This window comes from Falco biarmicus, chromosome 1 (assembly GCF_023638135.1).
Source record: "Falco biarmicus isolate bFalBia1 chromosome 1, bFalBia1.pri, whole genome shotgun sequence".
Lineage (NCBI taxonomy): Eukaryota > Metazoa > Chordata > Aves > Falconiformes > Falconidae > Falco > Falco biarmicus.
The window spans coordinates 84624638-84647765 of record NC_079288.1 but is presented as its reverse complement, the minus strand read 5'-3'; positions in this window follow the sequence as shown (position 1 = coordinate 84647765).

Sequence of the window (23128 nt, the reverse complement as noted above, 5' to 3'; positions counted from 1 at the left end):
TTTCCAGAAATTAAAAAAAAAAAAAAAAAAAAAAAAAAAGCTGTTGCTGTCTGCTGCCAAGGATTGTCAGGTAGCTTTGTAGAGATTAATGAGATTAGCTACTGCTTCCTGGGAGGGGTTGTTTGGATATTCTTGTTTGTTTATTTTTCCTCCCATGCTATATTCTTCACAGCTGTTACTTAGGTTTGAACCATCCTAATCAAACCCTACAAACTGCTGTACTGGTGCTATGCCCTTTTTTGTGCTCTTGCCTCTCTTCAGGATTTTGGAGAGCAGCTATTCTGAAGTCTCAGAGGATTAAAAATACTTTCATTCCATAATCCCAATGTCAGAAATCTGAAAGTCCGCTTGTGTTTACTGTGGCAATTGGTCCATTGGAATTTCATCCCCTTGACTCTTGCATCTTTGGCAGCAATGAATAAATTTGATTTATATTGAATAAATAATGAAAAAAATTGATTTATATTGATTTACAGAGTATGATTATTTTCAGGTCAATATGAACATATACCTAGCTGGCCATCTTCCTCAAAAGTCTGTTCTTTGACATTAGCTTCTACTTGACAAAGACTTTCCATAACACAATTTGCTGCTATCAAAGATCAAAAGAAAGCACCATTTCTGATCACAGTCTTTCAGTCTAAAAGCAAAGGTCATTTGTTGAATGTGAGTCTTATAATGGCAGAGATGCTATGATCTGTTTTGGTGTTATCAAACTAGCCAAGTATGTAAACACTAGGCCTTTTGCAGGTGTCTGTGGCTTTCTTAGAAGCCTACATGCTGGGACATATAATTTTTTTGCTTTTTCTGCAATTTTTTTATATTAATACAACAGGGTGAGATTTTTTGGTCTCCAGACAGGTTTTCTTTGATGAGGAGATATGTATATAGATCTACAGATATACACACACTCCAAACGACTATGCATCCCTTGTCTTTATCTCTGGATGACAGGCACAATACAGAATATTGTGCTGAAGAGGAGATGTGTCAATACTTCTTTAATTACATTAACTGGCTTTGTTACTTGCTTTCCAAAATCTGGTCTTTCAGACCATTGCAACATTGCTGCATTCACAAACTTTGCTGGCTTTCTCTGGAACTGCGGAAATATAATGGTTCAGAAATTCCTATTTCTTAAGACTGAACAGCACACATTTTATCTGCTCCTTTTCACAGGTAGTAGCCTCATTCAGAGCAAGGCCAGCTTGCTGAAAGTATCTCAAAATTCATCATGCTCAGTTTTATTTCTCTCATAAACCAACACATCTTCTGCATGGTAAAGGATGCCAAGCAACTCTGGCACCATCTGAGATTTCTTTTTCAGAAATTTTCTGCTGCTAGAGTGATACTGACTGGGAGCCAGCTGACACAGTAGCTTTCAAATATAATGATGAATACAGTTAATGCTTAGATTCTTTCATGAAAAAAACAGGGAGGAGAAAGGCCAAGAAGACTTTCAAATTATATAACTTTGAGAATATTTTGTTTATGGTAAGCAAGCTAATAGTGTTTTGTTTCTCCACATACATATGATAATTTTCTGCTGAGCTTTGGGACTTTCATTGCATATAAGTCTTTAAGTAACTTCATATGTCAAATACTTCTCGTGTCTTCCTTTCTCTTTTATTTTTTTCTTACCTTCTCTAGCAAGAAAACACAGAGGTCAGAAACTGCTGTTAGAATTGCTGATGTCACAAGGTTGATTTTATATTCTCTTGGCAACTCATCTATTCCTGTGGACACGTGGCTACATCTCTTCAGTTATTTGCCTTTTTGCTACTGATGCATCCTTGACCTTGTTTTACTGGTCACCTAGTGGGAAAGCATCAGCCTTTGCATTATCTTTCTAAACTGTATTTTTCTTCAGTTCACCTGGCTACTGTCTACAAACATCCTAGTTGCATTCCATGCAACAATTCCTGTATATATTTTCATTTGCCTTTACAAATATCCATTATTAGATTGACTGTAAATTATTATTGAAATTATAATGACCATTTTTGTTTAAGAATTTATGCATTCTGTTCATGTTGTTTTTTCTATTATAACAGAAGTAAGGATTTGCTACTACCTAAGGCTAAAATTCCTAAGATAATTTTTATTATTCTGGGAAACTGGTATGTTGATGTACAATGCTTTGCCTTCTGGTGTGAGCTGTGTCCCCTTTCTTCTGTTAAACACAGTTATCAGCTGTACTTTCTGCTTTACTACATCTTCCACAGATTTTCCATCTCCCTGCCCTGCTGAAATTTTTTGGTCTTTCAATCCTTCATGTAGTAAATTCAATGGAACTCTTTCCTTATGCGTGTCTTCATTCTTTATTCAATCAATATTGTCTGAGATTATCTCCCTTTCTGCTAAAAAAAAAAGTCATATCACTACATTTATTTATTTATGTATTTATGTATGTATGTATGTATTTATTTATTTATTTATTTTTGTTGCTGAATCTTCTACCAAAGTGAGTTCTAGATATAACCGGAATTATGCGAAGAGTGTGTCTCTGCTACCAGCAATTATCCTCCTCCTAACTAGATGTCCTTTTACCATTTCATATTTGCAGTGTTCAGTTAGGCTGACCAGGGTAATAAAAGCTGCTTCCTCTGGGACATGGTACCTCCTGTTACATACGACCCTTTCATAAATTTTATCATTTCTGCCTATGAAATGAGCATCAAAAGCTTCTCTTTGCTGCAATTTGATTCTGTCTCTGGCAGTTTCAGAGCATATAGCTTATCAGTGTAAGAACAATTCTGACAAACATCAGAATCTACTATTATTGGGCTGTTCTCTATTAAAGCAGAAACCTTCCTCTATCTTGTCTGGATTCAGCAAAGCTAGTTGTCTGAAATACCAAACTGAAATTGCTCCAAGAACCATTTCCCATCTCTGTTCCAGTACTGAGATGACCATTTTGTTAACAAAATTTTCATGGACCTTTCTCCCCTCAAGTTTTCCCTTGTTTTACATTTTCATGTTTCTGGTTGCTCTTAGAGTCTACTATTTATTTTGTTTCTTGGATGGCGTCAATCAAAAGTCAGTCATTAACTTGCTCTTCATGAGCTCCCTACCTATGATATCTTTTCCAAATGTTATATTTTAGGTTTTGAGTAACATATTTTCCTTTTACTCTTTTTGTCCAGTATTTCTTGTCCTCCTTGGTTTTTTTATATAGTAGGAAAATATTGCTAACTTTCCAAAAATATTATCTTGACAGTGAAGATGACCATTTCTTTCTAGTACTACCCATACTACATATTCTAACAGGCACCAGTAAATTCATTGATTGCAAAGATATTAGGTGGTCAGGTAAAGCAAAGAACCCCCTATAAATCTGCAAAAGTACCTGTCTCACTTCACTAACCACACAGGCAACCTGTGCCACTGATTTCAGATCACTGGTTTCCTTCCTGTGTACTCTGCTAAGAAACTAATATTTAATCACATCCATATTTACCTTAGGTTCCTAAAGCAATTACCCTGGATCAGAGCCTCTGTTTGTTTATACTAGATTCCTACTTGGGACTCTTAGTTCATTTTATATTTTAGATTATTTATATAATAGATAGATAATTATAGATGTTTTTAAAGCTTAAAATGCATATAGTTCAGTCATATAAATCAAATAGCTGTTATGAATCTGTAGTGATGTTTAACATAAATACAGATGTTTTATTTTTTCTTATATGCATACATACACCCTTTACATACACCTACATACACACTTTACACTGTATGTGATACGTCAATAAAAAGAAAGATTTGTCCAAGATATATTGCCTTTTGCTTGCAATGTTATATTGTTCTCTGTTATATTTTTAAGGCTTCATGACTTTTATTGCATGCATGTAGGCACAAGAAAAAATTATTCTGTGATTCTATGGTTGGAGCTGGTGATCTCAAAGGTGTCTTCCAGCCTAACTGATTCTGTGATTCTAAGTTTTTGTTTGTTTGTTTGTTTGTTTTCCCTGATAGTCTTTTCTTTTTCCTTTTCCTTTTCCCCTTCCCTCTCCCTTTCCTGCTTTAGACTGTGATATTTCTGGTTCTTGATCTTGAGTACCTAAGTTCTTAAGTATGCTGATGTGGAAATTCACCCTTTTTCCTGCAAAATACCTTTGAACTTTCTTGTCCCTATGCACAACAGAGCAATTCCTCCATTGGTAAATGTACCCACAAAGGCCACCTGCATGGCAAGTTCTTACTTTCTCTTTTCTATTTTTAATTCTCCCTGCTGCAACCTTCCTTTGCCCCCAGTTTTCCAAATAATCATTCTCTACACGTACAACTCAAATGCTTTGTATGCAGAACATCATGTGCTGGGCTCTACACTCATGTACAATACCAGAAATATTTGGATTGAAACCCCATTTTGCTACCTGTAATTTAGGGGTTTCCTAACAGGATCTCATTTCAATACTCTAATTAGAAATGGTCTAGAAAACTAAAGTACTCCAAGGCTAATTGATAGATAGCTTGTTCTGTTACCGATAATGCCATAATTCACTTACTCCTTTGATGCCTGTAAAATGTTAACCTGTCACGCTCGTTAATTTTTTTTTTTATTTTTAATGTACTATAAAATTATATCTTCCTCAATATTTTATGCTTTTATTCATAATTTATGGCAACAAATAATGCTTGTAAAGCATTACAGGAAGCAGATTTCTATTTACCTGGCAGGGAAGTGTGCTACACATGCAGTAACAACCACAAAATGTTTCAGAGAAAAGAGATGTAAAATTTGTGAAGCTCAGGCATTTTTTTGGTAGCATCCATGACCTGATTCATCAGTTCTTTCAGCTCTTGGTCCTGACATCTCAGCCTATGTAAAACCAGCATAAAACTCATCACTCCCTGTTAATAGTAAATCAGTGAAAAAAAATGTCCTTATCTTTTTCACCTTCCTCCCTGCCCTCATCTATTTGTCTAATACTCGGAAAAAGAAACTGGAGATGGGTGCCTAAATATCATTACAAAACTGAGTCCCAGACACTCTTGCAATGACTATGACATGAACCTGCACAGAATGGAATCGATGGATCCAACCTAGATTTCCCAAGCTCATTGACTTATTTGTTCCTGAAATCAGTTTAGGTGATATGCAGCTCTGAGTAGGTACAGCTATGTACTGTGTTTTTACAATGCATTATGCTTCCAGATCCTGATTCTCTTTGGGGCTTCAGGTTGGGACTCTAATAATTTTAATTGTGGGCCAGTCCGTGTTGACTTCAGATAATTATGCCTTCCTTTGAAAAGCCATAAAAGAGGAAAAATAATCATTTGCACTTTATCGCTTCAGAAGTTCCAAGTGCAGTAATGTAAAGGTTATGAACTGATACTTAAGACATTTTCCCCTTCTACCTTTTTTGCAACCAACACATGGCTGCAAATGAATCCTTTCCACAGATTTATAATTATAAGGGGAAAATTGTTGTTTGAAATACATTTTTTTTCATTTTTAAAAAATGAAAATTAAATTTGAAATGAAATTTTAAAACCAAATATTAAGCATTTTTTAATACAATGTAGACATCTCATTTACAATTCACAGTTTTCTGAACCACTGGAATTCAAAACCAAAGTCCAAACAACATCAGACATTTCCAAAACTGATTCCAAATTTGCTGTAAAAAGTTCTTGTGTAAATACTTTTGTTCTCCTCATTGACTTGATGAAAGGGTGTCTGAAACCAAAAAGGAAGGCTCACAGATCAGAACAAGGGGTGATTTTTATCACCTCATTTACCCCAGAGATTGGATATAGTGTGTATCTATCTGTAAAACTTCAACCATAAATTAATGCAATGTTTGCCTCTAACAGCACATCATCCCAGCAAACACCTGCTAATCACAGTTTGAAACCCAAAGCAACACATGGTTTAGTCCTAAGTCCCCTTTTAGTGGTGTCCCACAATTTGGATGAATTGCTTCTATCCATCTGTATCTGGAATTAAAGGCTCTGTCCTACTGTCTTGTAGGAAATTATTTAAAACAAACAAAAAAAAAGCATTAATTTGGGATAAAATGGCATCACGTAATGGCAAGACTAAATATTGAAGCCATTTACATATTTAGGATACTATAAATCAGGCTCTAGCTTAACTATTTTTCTTTGATAAGCATCATGCAAAGAGAAAGGAAAAGTTGGTGCGTAATGTAGTTGTAGGGCTGCAGGAGTTGACAAAACTGACGAGCTAAATCCCACAAGTTAAGTGAGGACACTCAATTTGCCACTGTAAAAGCGCAGCTAACTTTAGGAACAGAGTTGTTGCCATTAGCAACAAGCCAGTCATTTATAGAGGGAGTGATGTTTATCACTCAGTGTTGCTCTGAATTTTCAGTGCTTTGCTCTGAGTTGTTTTTTTTTTGTTGGTTTGTTGTTTTTTGGGGGGTTTTTTTGGTTTTTTTTTTTTTTTAAGAAATGTGTTTATTTTGTAATAAGACAAGCTCTGGTCTTGTGCTGGTACGGAAGTAATTTACTGTCTAGTGCAAAGTGCAGTTTGCACAGAGCCACATATCTGTATTAGCTATTGAATGTATTTTACTAGTGCTTTATTTCAGAGCTTGGGGGGGTGGGGGGGTGGGGTGTATGTTTGGAGGGGGTGGAGTTCATTTTGATTCTGCACTGCCTTGCACAGGCTTTTATACTTTTCTCCCCATAAAGTCTCAGAAAGCCATTTCTTAATCCCTCATATACAGATATTGAAAATTTAAGTTAATAATATCATAAATTTGTATCTGACTTACACTGACAATGCATCTCTTCTTTCTGCTTCTTTTGGTACTACGGCTTGTACTACAATGCTTGCTCTAGTTCCCTCAGCACAGCTCTCTGCTGTCAGTAGATCCTTTATTTCTTCTTTCTCCTCTTCTTAGTGTTTGAAGGGTTTTGGCTACAGCCTCCTCTTTTTCTTCCTTGACACTGATTTTCTGTATTTGTTAAAACAACTGAAATATTATCCTACTACTCCTGCTTTTGTATTCTACTCCTATATAATCAAAATCATCTTGATCATCGAGCCTGTACTCCGGGTGTTATTATCCTCCTATCACCTCCACATATCATTTTCTATCGTTCTCAACCAGTTTATTAACAGTTCATGTCCTGATTACAACATTTTCCCCCACCTATTACTTGTCATCATAGATTTGTCCACTGAGACAAATGTACACAAGAACAGCTAGAATTGTCATAAAATATCCTGAAATATAACCACAATTTGCTTTATTTACTTTAGTAAAACATAGCCTTTCTCTAAAACCTGGTTTACAAAATCACAAGCTGTAAAAAATATGGAAAGAAGTTAAACAACTGTGTTGGCATAGAAAATAATAAACCGACCATGACTGCATTTACTTTGAAACAAAACCTCTCTAGTCATTGAAACTATGCGTTTCCAGAGCAGTCCCAGAGCAGAAATATTTGGTTAAAAAATGTAAATATTTTAAAAGAAAGCTTCATGTAATTACTAACAAGATTATGCAATAACATTATATTGAGTGGATACAGAGACACAGGAAGTTTTTTTCAGGACATTTGTTACACCATGATTTCAGTAATGTCTGTAGGATAATCTCACGCTTGAGGACTAAACTGAATACAAGTCTCTTGTACATTGTTCCCTTGTCATTTGCTTGTCTGTTTTACAACTTGGTGCTGTAAAATAAGTCAACTGCATAGCTGCTGATACAAGAAAATTTTAACATGTAATTTTTTGCATAACTGGGATGTGCAGTTCCTTGGTCCATGGTCCAGAAGAAATGGGTAATAGTATTAGCATGAAAATCTTTAGGGAAGTACAAATGACAATGGGCAGTGTTAAGGCAGAGAGAACACTTAAGAGCTGAATACTTAATTCTGTTTTATTTGAAATGTTAAAATTACAAAACATAACTCTCAGATATTTTGTGTTTGGTTTTTTGTTTGGTTTTTTTGGGTTTTTTTACTATATGGTATACAGCTCAAACAGAAAGAGAGCTCTAGTCAGTAAGGCACAGCACAAAATCAGACCAAAACAAATACTCCAATTTTTTTAAGTAGATGATGGAGACACACAACAGGGAGGACACACAGGAGAAATAAGTACCATGGAAGCTTATCAGATGAGAGGTTTAATTGTCATAGCTGTGCAACTGAAATAATGAGCTTAACACAGTAACTGAGAAGAAGCTGCATATTAGACTAACAAGGTGGATGTCTGTAATGCATCAAAGAACTTGCGAAGGTCTTCATAAGATTCAGAGGGTACTGGAGAGGAAAGATTTATGTGCCATTCAGTGCGAAAGGACACACAAACTGGAAAATGCCCAAATAAGTCACTAAAATATATTTTAAAAAGCATGAACTGTATAGATGTGGATACTGCAGCCTGGAATTTGAGTGCATGTTGATTGCATAGGTAGAATAATTAACTGCTTAAAAACTGTGCGAGAGAAGATGAAAACCATTAGAAGATGCACAATACATTGCATAAGGGAGTGATTCAATATGCACTATAAAAAGTCATGGCTTGGATTATTTAGCTTCAAGCTGGTAGACAATTTTTCCTATTCTGTACTGTTTGATCAGTGATGCAGAATGGCTATATCTGTAATAGAAAATTAAACATCCTTGGGACTGTTCTTTGATTAGACAGAGCAGCAGTCATGGTACAATCCACAGCTGTGCTGGTGAACTCTTTCGACCTCAAATCAAAGTAGATGCACCCCAGCTGCTGTTGAAAGTGATCTCTGGCCCTTTCTAATCCTATACTCTTCCGGAAATCATTTGGAATAATATCCAGTGGCCAGAGCCAAGACGGTATTGGACAGATTAATAATACAAACAGTCCAGGTTTTGTGAGTAGGTGAGCACATAAATATTGCAGTGTAATAACAAGCTGGGATATTTAAGGAGCTAGCGGTTCCTAAAGTGTCAATAAGCCAAAGAGACACCAGTAGGGCAGGGACCTTCCTTAACTTACAGTCTGAGGTCCATGAAAGGCCTGAAAGTAGATCAGCTGACCTGTGGCACAATGCAAGTGGACTTTCCTCCTTGCGATCCTCCAGGGTTAGCCTTCAATATAATGTCTTGGTGCCAGGACAATATCTGCCACTGTTTTGCAGAGGATAAAAGACATCTCTATCACTTCACATGGTGAGGCACAAAGGACAGAAAAGCTTTTGGGAGAGACAGCAATCAGGAGAGGGCTGGTGCAGTTAGAGCTATCCGGTTCTCTCTATTTATTTGTGCTAAATAGCACAAATGAATAAATAAACAGAAAGCCACTAAAAAGTAAATTTCTGAAGACCAGACTTCCAGGCTATTCTATTAAGGCCAGAGAGACAGCTTGGATTAAGAACAACTCCAGTATATCTGTATTTAGTAGATTTTTGATACAGAGGCTGTTTAGCCTCTACATCAAAATCTTAAATGCATGTTCTGTATGTGTTCACATTTGTGTAAAAATGATGAGTACCCTGAGAGTGTTAAACACTTACTTTCCCTCTCTGAAAGACACTGACATTATAAAGAGAAGTATACTCATGTTGATGAACTTCATATCATGAAGTGTTTATAATTCTGATCAAAAACTGTCAAAAATGTTCTCTAAATTAACTGCATTAAAAAGCAAGGACAGAAAAAGCAGACTCCTTAGTTTTTGGTTTGGGTGGGGTTTTTTGGCTTGGGTTTTGTTTTTGTGGGGTTTTTTTTGGGGGGGGGTGTGTTTTGTTGTTTTGGTTTTTTTTAAATTTTACTTCTTCAGGCTTGTCAGCATGGTGCAGCTGGGAAATAGGCAGCCTTCTGACATGCAGATGAGCTCCACAATAGATCTTACACCCGTTTAGGGATAGTGGTGATCTGCCTCTTTTTCTGAAGTTGTTTCAGACCCTGTTCAGTCTCAGAAACAACATATACTGTAGCTTTAATGACTTAAGGTACGTAGCATTGTTCCTTGAGTATTTAACACATGGAATATAGGTAGACTATAGATGATTGCTTGTTTTCTCTGATACCATAGAAATTCAAACTTCGTGTGAATGGTACACCTAGTCTGAAAAATGCTGGGTGAAAAGGGAGAGAAAAAGTGAGGTCAAATATTTATTAGCTACAACTATATCAGTAATTAAAACAGTTCAGTGCCTTTCTACCTGTTCTCTGGCCCTGCCAGAAATAAAGATTCACGGCATTCTCAGAGCTGAGCACTTTCCTTTCAGCCTTTCAGGCTGCTTCAGCTACAGTGACTACTTGAAAGCAGGTTTTGTGCTGCCCACCAGACTGTGACCACGTGTATTTTGGGAGACTGAGGATGAGCCAAAAGTGTCTCAGAGGGAATATTAATAATTAAGCAGTTTGTACAACATACCAATGTTTAAGACCACACACCGGACCAGTTTAGACATTTGTATGGACATGGCATATACGTTAAACATTCAAGAGATATCACTTTCCTGTATTTACTTATAGATAAACATTCACATATGCACAGGAACCCTTTACAAATTGCTGGATGAAGAATTCAATTAATTCACTGAGAACTGTGTTTATGAACATTAACAAAATAACATGATATTTAGAAGTGTTGATCATCCAGTTAACATGAATGCCTATTTTCTGCAAACTTGGAATGAGGGATCTTAGGCTTAGTATTGTGTGTGATATCATTTAAAGTCTCAAATTAGGCATTTTCATGGAAATGTCCTACATGTGAAATACTTGTCTATGCTCTCATTAGAGTCAAAAGAGATATGTAATCAAGGGTCTCTAAGGATCTAGTGACTTAATTGCATTTGACTGCGATGGTAGCTTGGATGTCTATCTCACATATAGACACCTACATATAGACACCTAAATGTATGTGTCTTGATCCACAGACTGAATCCAACCCACTATGATCTTCCTGTGCATGACCTGAGCAACACTAGAAAAAAAGCCATCAGGCAAGGGCAGTTTTAACTCAAGATTTTCTGATACATGTTTTATTTTACTTCCAAAACTGTTGTGCATAGAGTCGGATTTTTTCCCCCAATGAGATCTGACAAAGTATCTGTGTAGTCTATAGCACACATATGTATTACCTCTAATCACATCAACATAGGGCTTTATGTACTATAGTACGCATGCTCACATGCCTTTGTCCATGCCACCCCATTGGTTTGCTGGTCCTCAAGGTCTGAGTTAGTTTCTTGCAAGTGTGACAGTCTTTTCTGAAATTCTGAAATAGGTATAGCATGGTCCTTCTTCTACGTACAGATGTATTAGCTGTTTAGCAGAGGATATGACATAGCCACAGTTTGATAGTGTATTTCTATTTGTATTAAGGTATTTCTAACAACAATGAACATTCCCAAAACAGGAATTGATATGGTTTCTTATCTCAGAGAAGAAAAGTTCTTATGTACCCTTTTTGGACCCCACAGGCTGAGGTAGGAAGATGAATATGCTTTGATCATGTAGCAAAAGTCAATGTCAGTGTTGTAAATTGTTTGTATTTTTTTTTTATTTTAAGGCTTTGACTAAGGGAAAAATAAAATCAGAGCACAGGATCTGAAAATATCCATATCTTAGATGGTGAACTACCTTGGACTGACAACTGCTAGTGACAAAATGGGAATTCCTAGATCTGTATTTTTATGCTTCTTCCACTAGATTCCACATGTTTTCCACTAGAATGTATTTTCATATAAAGATATTTATAAGCCTGGAGGAGTCCAGCTTCTTAAAAATTTAACCCTGCATAATGGACTTAAATATTTGCTGGGTGGGGCATATTAAGAAAGGCTGTATTTTCTTCCTTCTGTTTTAAATCCCCATTAAAGAAGCCTTTCATTGGATTAGCAAAGCCTGATTTCATCCACACAGTATTAATTGCAATTTGTTTCAACTCAGGATACTGATTTTGTTGTTTTTTTTATTTTTTCAAAGAGAAAAAAATAATCTGTTTAGTGAATAGAGTAAATGCCATGCATAATATTTTTCCTCAGCTACTCACTACAAAAATTTAAATACATGTGTTTTAATTGCTAACCTACTTAGCAAATAGAGGAAGACAAGGCTTACAATTTTAAAAGATGCACAGAGACAATTAAGACTTCCAGTAAGTATATTGTTTGATTAGTTTTTATAAGGACCATTCCCATTGACATTTTGTTTGAATTTCAGGTGTAGCCTGTGTCTGAGCATTTAGCTTTTGCTCTTTTCTGTATTTTCATTCCCTTAATCTATAACTGAAGATTTTCCATGTGAAAGCATACTGTGCATGTATGTAAAATCCACCCAGCACAACAGGACATATTTTAATATTGGGAGATTTTCTTGCCAATAATGATTTGAAAGTTACTGTGTCCTGCTACAAAGTGACTTTTAAGAGGTGGAGACTGACTTAGAAATTATTGTAAAATTTTTTTAGCAGCAATCATCTTTATTAGTAATAGCTACCCTTAACAGTGAATGGTCACAAGGTCTATCAGTATCACTGCATATTGACAACATGGACTGGACCAGCAAACAACCTAGCTTTAAAACTGAAAGAAGTATATAAATTGGGTCTTTGCAGAAATCTTTAATCCTTTCTTGGTCCTGCACTTCCATGTGGAGATACTAGACAACCTGGAACTAAGTCAGAGCTCTCTGCATTATACACCCTTGCCCACTGTAGGTAGCATAACCTTGCTCTTAGTTACTAATCCTTGGCTTTCACATCCCTTTGGGCTCTTCCCAGTCTCAGAAAAAGTGTGGTTCAAGATTATAAGGCTATGTTGACTGTTTTAGATCCTCCTCTGCGTGAGAGCATAAAGACCTGAACTGAACAGTCCATACAGGTGGGTTTTTTTATTATTTTTTAGCATTAGGGGAAGTGGGACATACGATGACCAAGTTAGTCTAAGTATTCCAGGATGGAGAACACATCACCTTTAACATCCCAGCCTGTTGACTGTGGAAATTACTTTCCTTTTACATTACAACACATTTACATTACAATACAAAATTAATATTATAGAATTGATTTTTTATTTGTAGGACAAGACTTTATGGTACATTTGATCCCACTGTATCATCTGTGATAAATAGATAATTATAAACAGTGAAATTTAATGTACCAAAAATTATCTAACAATCCAAATGAAAACTATGGACATGACTGTAAATAAATCAAGTACATACCACATTTAATCAGTATACACAAAGTAACATATGATCTTGACTATTATTTTAGCATGTGCTTTCCATCTATGCTTTATTTATGTGATGCATTCCCATGTCTGGATGGGAGCAGGAGGATTAATTACATCTTGCACATGCTTATTTCTCTCTCTCAGCTCTAAAAGGAGGGTAAGAATATATTGTGCAAATGAGTCAACAGGTCACATGCTATAGGATTCTTGACTTTATATTCAAATCGTACACTAAGTGATCATCTCTTTGTCTTGTGTGTACTCAGTATTTAACACAGCAAACTCACAAGTAATATGAAATCTATGCATAAGCAATAAATTTAAAATTGATACACTGAAAAAATATTTCTTCATATATAGGGTTTATTTTCTCAGTTCAGAAATCTTCAAGGCTCTTTTATTCATTAGAACTAGTCAGGAAAATAAAACTAATAATATACCGGAGGCTACAGAAGTTAATATAACAAGCCCTCATCTGGTATAACTAATTGTAGTTCTTGTTGCTTAGCACTGAAAAATTTTTAACCTTATACCTGTGAAAGCAATTATGTGAAGAATTAGTTAATCCCCCCGACATCAGCTTTACCTACATTATTTTAAGCACCATAGCTACTGCATAAGACACACAGCCTGCAAAGAGATGGAAAACACTAGGCAGACAGGTAAACATATGCATATGAGCAAATACTATTTTGGGATATCTCCTAAAGCAAGCTGTACACTTCCTAAAATAGAGACAGACAAAACTCTTTTCTGAAATCTATGCAATCTGTCAGAGAAAGATGAATTGATCTTGCAAGATATCACTTACACAGTATTATCAACACATCACAGCCAACTGATAATTGAAACATTATCTGCACAGCTGAAGGAAAAGGTGTCCTGTTTTAAAATTTGTCCTGTAGCTATTACCTGGTGAAACTTGAAAACACTCAGCCCATTAAGTCTCAGGGAATGAAGGCATTCAACTGAAAAAGGAGATGTAGTATCTGAGGAGAGACATGTTGGTGTCAGGGTGCCCTCTTATACCTAGGATATTGCTGCTGTGGATTTTCAGGGATGGGAAGCAGCAGGCAGTAAGAGTGGGAAATTCAGTTATGAGGTGCATAGACAGCTGCCTTTGTGGCATGTGAGAGGACTGTCTAGTAATTTACCTACTGTGGGATGAAAAAGGTGGAACCAGACCTCACAGGATAAGCTGTTCAGATATGAAGTGTAGGAGGCAGTGTCTGAGGTCTGTATTGGCATCAATAGCAGAAAAGTAGACGAGAGCAGTTCTTAGACTTATATTCAAACTGTTACAGCCTCCACGCATGCTAGCATTCACCACTGCTATCAAACGTGAAGCCTCAAAAGCCGGCAGAAATCCAGAGTCTCAATGCAGTGATAAGAGGGTGGTGTAGTGAAGAGAGACAAAATTAGTATGAATTGGGGAATTTTCTGGGATTTGAAGAACCTGTATGGGAAGGAAGAGTTATGTTCAATCCAAATGGACCCATGCAAGGCCATAGAAAACATATTTAAACTAGAAATGGGAGAAAGCCAAAAGGCACACCAGGTGTCCCAAAGGAAACACTGCTGAAGTTACTTTTCATCAATTAAACAAACTCGTTGATTGAGAGAAATGTATAGAAAACAAAATATTTACATCTGCCAATGCTTGTAACCTCCTTCTGGCAACCAAAAGTCACACTGAGGGTTAGGAACTACAAAAAGACCTTATAAAACTGAATGAATCATGAAAAAAGTCACAGAAGTGCTTTTATGTAGTTAGAAGTAATGCTTCTACAGAACAATAATGTAAACCATGTATACATGATGCCAAACATTGAAGTTTTCTACAACCAGTGAATCAGTGCACAAAGGAAACCAAAGAAGCCAATGAAATGTGCTGTATTATCAAGAACAGCATTAAGAACTATGTAGAGGAGTCCTTTTTTCAATGCTCAAAATGCGGAATTTTATTTCATTTCCCTGTTCTGAAATAGTTATCTAGTGTGGTGACGCAGGTCAAGGCTGACTGAAAAAACACTATATCTGCTTGGCTGGGTTCGGACAAAATGATAAAATGCCCTTTATTGTTTATACAAATTACTTATATATCTTAGACAGTACATGTGTCAGACCCTGATAGGTTTTTGTGTTCTTCTTCTTGCTTGCTATTTGCTGTTGCTGTAGGTGCCCGTATGCTGCGGTTCTAAGTTCCGGTTCTCCGCACCCTGTTTACACACCTGACAATTTGTGGCTGTCTTAAAGGTACATGGTTAAGTCTTTGAAATCAACTAACTTGTCTGCAGACCCGCTGCAGACCCCAACAATCTAGAAGTTCAGAAATTTCTCCTTTTGTAGTAAAGCATAAGTAAAGTAACCAAGATCGTCCCAAATGCTTTATCTGGCTTGACTGTTGCCTGTGTGAATAGGTAATGATGGGAATAAAAGCAGCTCAAAATATGTAGAGAATGGTGAAAGATACACCCTGGTTTCCCTAATAAAAGCACTCCTCCCTGGTTCACAAGTTGTTCTCTGTCATTTGTCACTACGGTTCTGCTGCCAGATTCCTCAAGGCATGACAATGTAAGAAGAAGGTAGGTCGATCAACCTGCAGGAGCAGCCTGCTTAAAAGATTCTCCAAACATCATTAGTTTAAGAATGTTTCTTAAATAATACAAGAGGTGGACCAAGAATTTTGGAAATGTTAATCAAGAAAACCTTTTGTGCCTTTCTGGGAACAGAGCCCTGTATGGATTTATTCCAGAAATGCTGAAAGCTATCAGTTCAGTTTACTGAAACAAAACATTACAGACTGTTTGTTCTAAATAATAAATGAATGGATAGAGCTATAATGTGAGTTTGAAGCCTCATCTTAGAATTTTCTAGTTTGGATTCCAGTTCACACTTAAGAGACTAGTTTGTGTCACAATTTGCCTGGCACTGACACTCAGTCTGATGTTGACAGTTACAATATACTGTAGAGAGCAATTCTCTGTTAGCAGGTGTTTGAAAGTCAAAATGTGAAATGCTTTCCAACCCTGGATATTAAATTTAAGCATTTTTGCTAGAACTTATCCTTTTAAAAATTTTTTTGAAACCCCCACATCTGTATTTTAAGAGCAGCAGGGCAGAATGCCTATCCCAAAGACTGGACTTGAGGTTCATGACTGGGTTATGAGTTGTAAAGTGTCTGAAAATTAAGCATTGGTTTAAAAGCAGAATGTATAACTGTCAGTAAGGTGCTTAAAGTGAAATGTACTTTAAATTCAAAGTCTTGAATTTTGTCCTAACATTTCAAAGGACATGTCTGTCACATGTTCAGGGAAACCCCTGCAGTGACAAGCGGAGATAATTAATCCAAGTTCTAGCAAGTAGTTCACACCCAAGGAACAATATATGTGCTATTTGGTGATCAGCCTCTACTAAGCCATCCTGGACTCCAGAGAATTTTTGTAAACTGAACTAAAACCTTTGCTGCTGTACTTAAAATAATAAATTTAACCTACCCAGGTAGCACTGAGCTCAGGTGCTTCACTCCTTTGTGGCCATCAGTTCTGTTGGTTCTGCCACATGTTTGCATTTTGCTGCCTAAAGTGCTTATCAGCAGTAGCTGTCCTAACCAGCCAGAAGCTGGAGACAGTCTGTCCTTCCTAGAGAAAGCATGCTATAAATTACAACTTATATCTTAAGTAATATACACTGCAAGTTGTGTATGGCATTAAGTATGCCATTCCATGCAACATGGTGAGCCAATGTAGTAACTCTATCAGCACAAATGGATGTTCCTTCTTATCCATCCCTCTCCCCACCTCCTCCTGCCAGCAGCAGGTTTTGGTACATATTGAACCCTTCCACAAGCTGCTTTATGCCACTAATTTAGCAGAAACTAAATAGAGAAAAAAAAGCTGGATTGTTTTCTTGCATGCTAGTGACTTCTTGGGAAGATCCAACACACTGAAGTTGGAGCAAAGTGGGAGACAGGACTGGGAGCTCATCAATGAGTCATGAAGAAGAACTAAGGAAGATCAAGGGAATGGGAGACATCTTCTTCTTCTGGTGGAAATGCTATCAGAAAGACAAAGATACCTATGAAATTTTATCTCAGGACTCTAGATTACATAAACCACAATGACCCAAGATTTGCTACACTTCCATTTCAAACGTTCACGCTTACAGACATGTTCCTTCATTACAGCTGCTGAGGTCAGTGGCTGTCTATCTGTGAAGATAGAAGAACATCCTGGTGATGTGTATGAGAACACTGTTACAGCACCACAGATATTTTACTAAATGTTGTCTTTGGATATCGTGACAGACAATTAGCACTCACAACTCTGCATGAAACAGGCATCACTATATTAAAAGGCTGGAACTATATCTAGACACAGTGGGTAACATCAGAGGGATCTAAGCTGCTGCAGTTTGCACTTCCTCCAGGCCTCAATAAAACAGAAGTTATACCAACTTGTGCTCCCTTAGGCTACTCATGAAATAAAGATATCTCTGTATGTGCCTCTATCGATCTGCCAACACTATTTTCAATGTATAGCTCTTTTTCTTCTCAGATGTTCTGTTCAACTGAAGATTTCAAGGTTGCATGAAGACTGATAGATGAGGCTTGTTAAATCAGGATGATCTTCTAAAACACAAACAAAATCTTAAACCAAATGCAGAATCTTAACCCAAGTGCCCGGTACCATGTTAAGAGGAACAATTTATCAAAATAGGGGTGTACTGGTTTTGGCTAGGATAGAGTTAATAAATAGCTCATACTCTACTATAAAAAAAATTACTAAGTATCTTTGATACTTTCAGAGTCCTGACTGAAAATTGATTTCTATGTTTTTCATCACCTAACCTCATCAGTTCAAATCAATTAATTTGATGGGGAACTAATTTGCCTCTAACGGATTTTGGCAGGGACTCCAACAACAGTGCTCATCAAAGAGTGTTCATCAAAACCCATTGCAGTCAGGTTTAAAAAATGGTCTCTTTCTTGTGTTACTGGAAAAAGGACCACATTCTGTTCTTGTTTACCATAGTTTCTGTCAATTATATGTAATCCTGTAGCAAATGTGCCTTGGGAGAGTGAAATTACACCAAAGGTCAGGCTGCTCAGGTAGCTGGAGTTTGGGGGTTAGCACTTGTAGCTGCTGTAGAGGTGACCCAGTTGAACTGTGAATTCTCACATCACAGATAGAGGTAACCAAGAAAATATACCAAAAATGACTGCAGAGTGTGATTGGCTGCACACTGAAGCCAGATAAGGGCCAGTGACATTGGCAAGTTGGGCTCAGTTAGCGGAGGGAAACCATTTAGTCCACTCACCATCTGGTCCTCAAAGGAGGTGAGCAGGGGAATCTCTTTTACAGGGACTTTACAGACTACCACACCACTTCAAAGCACAAACACTGTGACAGATTGTATCAGCTAAGGTGTGATTTTAATATCAAAGCCTACAGGTTATGTCAAATTAGCTCTATACCTTTCGTAAATGAGCGAAGTTACTGTCAAGAGGGTTTTAATTAGATCTTATGGATTGCCATAGAAGAGTGTGGGTTCTGGTGGTTCTTGGTATTTCTGCTGTCCTTACTCAGGCTGAAAAATCTTTTCCAGCCTTTTCTTCCCCTGCTCTCCAGCCCATGAGTAATCCTTTATTAGCTCCTGTTGGGCAAAAATATTTTCTTTTGCCTTTTCAGGGACTTCGGCATATCTGCCAGAGAGGTTGATGTCCTCTATCTGCGGTAGTCTTCAAATATTTTTTATACTCGTTTATACTATTGATAAATCAGGTTTAAACATACTCTTTGTTATAAGGCCAGCTGCTCTTTAGTTCCTTTGTTGTAGTCATATCTAACCAAATTTCTTGGGAAGGCCATGAATATTATCTGAATGTCAATGCTTCCTACCAGTTTTGTACAGGTATTTCCTACATAGGAAGCTCTACCAATACCTATATCCTACAGTCTACAACTACACCTAGACTAAAAAGGTTAAAAGACACTAAGACCTGTAGATCAGGACTCAACATTCATGCTGAGCCCATCACTGATGCTCTGAAATAAGAAAACAAGGAAAATCCGTTATGGAAAAATATTAGTGACTAATTAAGAAAAATATATATTTGCTCTGCATTTGATCTTATTATGGCTTTCTTGTTTTGACTGATTTACTTTTATAATATTTGTATTCATTGAGTGAGCTTTTTTATGCTCAGGTTTTTGATTGATTTGGGAATGAGCAGAGATGACACCTAAAACCCTAGCTCATAAACAGTTACAAGTAAAACAGGTGCAGCAGTAATAATAAAACCACAAATCACTAAAATATTTGTCTAAAAAACCACAGGAATGAATTTATATTGAATGCACTGTTTCTCTGAAACAAATTTTTAGCCCTTTGATGCTTTTATTTTCTCTAAGATCCTGACAAAATGTGATTTTATCCTGCTATCTCCCATAGGATGGAAAAGAAAACCAGACATTATTAATGGATGGATTCTTAAACCACAGCCAGCGGGAAGATAAAAAGAACAATGGAAAAAACAAGACTCTTTAAATGTAAAAACTTTCATTAAAGGTCCCGTGCAAGGTTTTCTCAACACTAATGATATTTAAACCTATTTGTAGCTGAAACAATATTAACATTTTATTTTAAATTTAGGTAATAAAAGACCAGAACATTAATTTGTCATCTGCTTCTCACAATGCCTCAAGTTAAGGCCTATATTTAAAGAAATATTTGATCTATAAAATATCTTTTTTTTTCTTTGTTTTAAACCCCAGCATTGACATAGTATTAAAGTTAAAAAGCTAAGTGATAAATCTTACAGCAGCCACATTTTTTTTTCCTGAAGTGATTCCTTAGGTATTACCTGTTAAATGCTTGAAAGCAAAGGATTTACAATTTTCTAAAGTAATGTAACTTTTTTTGAAGACCAATTAAATACAAAGTCTAACTGGATGCCTTGGCACCTTGAGTGAGTGAAGTAAGAAATAGGCCCATTTTGAGATGTTATTCAGCCCAGAGAAGATGTATTGCCTATCTGTTTCCATTCCTTTGACAGGATACCTAGACAGATACTTTAGATGAAACACCTAAATTTCAGATAGATAGCTGAAGTTTAAGATAAAGGAATCACCCCCTTAGTCTGCACCCTTAACTGCTTTCACACTGAGTTATACAAAAATGTCATCCTTCCTTCTTTGAATGTGAAGGGAGTAAGGTTGGAAATTTTTCTGACCAAGCTAGAAAATTAAAGTTTTTCATCAGATCAATTTGTACTGTGAACTTCCTGTCACTTCAGAGCTGCAAATTCAGGGAAAAGAAATGGCAACAAAATGCATATTTGAAGCAACAATCAGCTGTTATATTGCTAATGAAGGTAATCGTATGTTCATTCTCTTCAACGGTAAGAGGCTGAAATGGGCACAGGAAAATTAATCAAGTCATTTAATAGCCTTCTTACAATGCAATCCAAAATTTGTTTCAGAATCCATCAAAAACATATTATAAATCTCAGACAGAAGAGAATCCTTGACTCTACAGAATGTCATATTACTTATAAGAGACCCTACAGAATGTCATATTACTTATAAGAATTAAATCTAATCATTAATAGCTTTTCATCTTACCACAAAGCAAAATAAAAATAAATAAAAACTAGGGTAAAGAAGTTATCCACAGTTATTACAACAATTAAGAGAATTCTCCTCCTTTTCTTACCTATTTTAGCTGGAAAATTATGAGACCAATTCAAAGAGACAAGTAAATAACTTTATGGAAACTTTTTATAAACCACATGCTGCTCTGCATTTACCTAATGGTTGTGGATGAACACCTGTAGTAGTTGAAGTGTATGATGAATCAAGCTGTATAATGTGACTTCTCTACTTTTGTGAGTCACTTATAACTGGTCTGGAATATATTATATTCATAGAATATTTTTACAGTTGCACCAATCCAAAGCAAACAGTATTAAGCATACAACATAACAGAAAAGCTTGAGACATAAATCAAAGGGCAGATTCAAAGGATCTTGTCCATGTGCTCTGAAGACCAAGACTTCACCATCTCAATACTCATTCATAGGAAGCTTGTCTGGGCACCAATAAATAGCTATTTTACCTGCCTCTCTTTAGAAAGTTGATCAGGTTTTTTTTGGTTTGTTTTTTTTGTTTTGTTTTTGTTTTTGTTTTTTTGTTTGGTGGTGGTATCTTGCTTTATTGTTAAGTTGGGTTTTATTTAGAAGGTTGTGAAGACTCTCCTTTTATGGAGAATTTAAGCAATCTTCTTAACCAAGATGTTTAAACTAAGTATGAAGACTACCACCCTCACTGCCTCAAGTGCCCCATTGTTTGCACACCCGGAGAAGCAATCTATTTGGTTCAGACTTTTTGTGCTCTCAGTGTGATGTAGACAAAAAAGTGGGCTATGTCCTATTCATTATATATGTAGCTACCCCATTACCTTACAGGATAATGTGGTTCAGTTTCAGTTCATAAAAATTCACTCCTTTGCCATAAAGAACTTGATGTATCATAGCTCATATAAAGGGGGATTTTGAAGGGAGCATCTGATTTATTCACCATAAAATACTAAATAACATGATGACCTCTAACTGATCTACAGTGCACCAATCATTCCTGAGGAATTTCAATTTTCCTTCAATCTATACAAACCATGTTCAGGTGCATATTACAAGAAGACTAATGCAAACTGCCCGGTTGTGCAAATAATATACATAAAATGCCAGTGGCATATGTTATTTACTTTGAGGTTCCATGATTTTACTTAGCATAATCCCACTTAGCTGAACAAAAGAAATTCAAGTTTTCTCTGAAAGTCTAAAATAGCAATTGGAAGGAAAGAAAAAAAAAAACAATTACCTATGGTTTGCAAGACAAAAAAGGGGAAGAAATACTAATATACAGATTAAGTTAGAGCAAAACAATTTCCTAAGTGAAAACACCTTTTTTTCTCCTTCTTTTATGCCCAAAGCAATTGTTCTGCAACAAAGTCCTTGTATGTTCAGCCAATAAATACAGATTTCTGAGGTCTGGTCCTCGTAGTGGCATGCAGAGAATGATTGAAAACATTGTAATTGAAATTACTAATTTTCAGTCTCATGATTTAAACAAATAGTTATGATATAAATCCAAAGGACAAAATGAGGATGGTTGTCCCAGGTCAAAACAAACATCTTCATACCTAGTGACAAATAGCAGTTGTCTGGGGACAGAGTATAGAACAGGACACATACAGAGATATCTCCTTGTGTATACTCCCAGATTTTGCTTTCAGTTTGAGATTTTAATAACAAGATTTCATTTTGCTTTGCATTTTGTGCTGTTCAATTACCATTCTAAAGAGAGATTATCAATCATCAGTTGCTTTAATTTGGGGCACATTTTTGTGCCCAGCTGGATGAGTTTTGAGATATGCATAGATACATACATGGGTATTAATATTGCCATTTTTGATCCATCCTTCCTTCTGGGTCTGCATAGCTTCTATTACCTCTGTACCATGAATACCGGATTCAGTGAAACAACCTCCTTACACAGGTTTTTATTGCCTTTAGTTTCCTTTTCATATGGAGTCATATCTCTGAAGGTCAGAAAATCAGCTGCCTGATTTCCAGAATGCATCGAACAAAGGGGGGCATTTCACAGCAAAGAGGGTGTCTCCACAACTGGCTGCACCTCACTTTTCCTGACTTGCTTATTAAAGGATGCTTTTTCACAGCAGCTGCATGAAGACTTCCAAAATTCTGTAGGGTCCTGAAGTGCAAAGAGGAACTTTCTCATCTCCAGACATAGAGTGTAGGCAAAGGCATCCAGGTTCTTGCTGTAACAGTGCATAGCTAATTCTCACTTTGCATTCAGCGTGGCTACCTGTGTCACTGCAAGATGACTGAGTCTAAATCAGATTACAAAGTTTATCAAATCAGAATAGTAGTACCTGCCTTTTTATATGTC